Below are 2,500 nucleotides of genomic sequence, written 5' to 3'. Positions count from 1 at the left end.
TACATAATCATCTATCTATCTACATATATCATGTTTATCGTACACAATCATATATCTATCTATCCTATCCGTGTGTGTGTGTGTGTGTGTGTGTGTGTGTGTGTGTGTGTGTGTGTGTGTGTGTGTGTGTGTGTGTTTGCACCCTCTCACACTCGTATAGAGCAGAGCAGTGCAGACTAGACCACAGTTGAAGAAGACAACAGAGTACAGCACAGCACAGCATCGATAGCGCAGCACAGCAAAATACAACATAGTATAGCTACTGCACATTACATTACAGCAGCGTACAGCACTGCACAGCACAGCACAACATAGTACAATACAGCACAGTGCAGTACAGTACAGTTCCGTACAGTACAGTACAGTACAGTACAGTACAGTATAGAATAGTACAGTGCAGCAAGTACAGTACAATTCAGTACAGTACATTAGAGTAAAGTTATAGAAGTACAGCACAGTACAGGACAGCAGAGCACAGCACATTAGAACATAGTGCAGCAAGTACAATACAGCACAGCACAGCGCAGTACAGTACAGTACAGTACAGTACAGTACAGTACAGTACAGCACAGCACAGCTCAGCACAGCACATTAGAGTAAAGTTATAGAAGTACAGTACAGTACAGTACAGTACAGCAGAGCACAGCACAGCACAACACAGCACAACACATTACAGCAAAATTCCACACAGCACAGTACAGCACAGCACAGCACAGCACAACACACTACAGCAAAGTTCCACACAGCACAGCACAGGACAGCACAACACAGCACCACACACTACAGCAAAGTTCCACACAGCACAGCACAGCACAGCACAGCACAACACAGCACAACACATTACAGCAAAGTTCCACACAGCACAGCACAGCACAGCACAACACAGCACAACACATTACAGCAAAGTTCCACACAGCACAGTACAGCACAGGACAGCACAACACAGCACCACACACTACAGCAAAGTTCCACACAGCACAGCACAGCACAACACAGCACAACACATTACAGCAAAGTTCCACACAGCACAGTACAGCACAGTAGAGCACAACACTGTCCAACCTTGTAAAACACAGCGCAACACAGAAAAGGAAAGTGCATTACAGTACACAGAACAATGCAGTGAAATTAGGTGGTGCATACAGTACAATACAGTGCAATACAAGGCAATTGAGTGCAATGCAATGCAGTACAGCGCAGCTCTGTTCACTCTCTTCCAGTGCAATAGCACAATGCAATACAGCACAATGCAATGCAGTACAGCACAATGCAATATAACACAAGGCAATACAGCACAATGCAATACAACACAATGCAATACAGTGCAGCACAATGCATTACAACACAGCACAATGCAAGACAATACAGCACAATGCAATACAGTACAGCACAATGCATTACAATACAGCACAATGCAATACAATACAGCACAATGCAATACAATACAGCACAATGCAATACAATACAGCACAATGCAATACAATACAGCACAATGCAATGCAATACAGCACAATGCAATACAATACAGCACAATGCAATACAATACAGCACAATGCAATACAGCACAGTGCAATACAGTACAGTGCGATGCTTTACAGTACAGTGCGGTATACCTACACTCCGACAGATGCAAAAGCAATGCAAGATGAATATAACACAACTCCAGAATGCTATGCTACTCAACACAATGCTACAGCAATCCTGACACTACTGTCATTTTATGGGGGTGGCGGTGGGGGTGGGGTGTGTGTGTGTGTGGGGGCGGGGGGGGATAAATTGGGATTCATGATCCAGGTTAAACAGACCGAGCATTATTCTCCACAACGTGCAGACAGTGTCAGAACCTTTAAACTGCAACTGATATTGGTTCGCTCGTCAGTAAAGAGCTGTCGCCTCACTGGTTAAAGAGAGGGCTTTCAGGTCCGAATGCCAGTCATTAATTCTGTATCTGGAATTCTTCCTCTATGAACGCATTACTATTGTTCAACAAAAATCAATCCCATCATTGAAATGTGCACAAAGAGTAGCACTATCGCAACCGGCGCCTAAGAACTCATTCCACGCTGATCTCATTTTCGATACAATTGTTTAGCAGTCAAAGGAGGAAAAAAAAAGAAGGAAGAAAAAAGAACGATCATGGTCTTCCATAAAATAAAATTCTTCCTTTCAACTACTGAGTGCTGTGTTGAGAGAGAGAGAGAGAGAGAGAGAGAGAGAGAGAGAGAGAGAGAGAGAGAGGGAGACAGGCCCGTGTCACTGAGGGTTGGAACGATTTCGTAGACAGACAGACAGACATACATACATACAGACAGACATACATACAGACAGACAGACAGAAAGAAACCCACACAATCCCAGTTCCATTGTACAGTGTACGCCTTCTTCGCGATCCATCATTCTCTCATGTTTATTCACTTTAATCCCCCCACGTCCCCCCCCCCCCCCCAAAAAAAAAGGAAAAGAAAAAAAAAAAGAAAAAAGAAGAAAGTCTTAGTGCAGG

The 2,500-nt window shown here is 43.8% G+C and overlaps 1 protein-coding gene across 1 annotated transcript in view; it reads right to left on the bottom strand.

Moving 5' to 3' along the window:
* The window catches only part of LOC143297680 (uncharacterized), a 103,388-nt gene that overhangs the window by 2,622 nt on the left and 98,266 nt on the right, over positions 1–2,500 (bottom strand). The gene's annotated exons all lie outside the window — the stretch shown is intronic.

This window comes from Babylonia areolata, chromosome 23, assembly GCF_041734735.1.
Source record: "Babylonia areolata isolate BAREFJ2019XMU chromosome 23, ASM4173473v1, whole genome shotgun sequence".
Taxonomy (NCBI): Eukaryota; Metazoa; Mollusca; class Gastropoda; order Neogastropoda; family Buccinidae; genus Babylonia; species Babylonia areolata.
The sequence above is the reverse complement of the archived record's forward strand: the minus strand, read 5'-3'. Positions and strand labels throughout refer to the sequence as shown.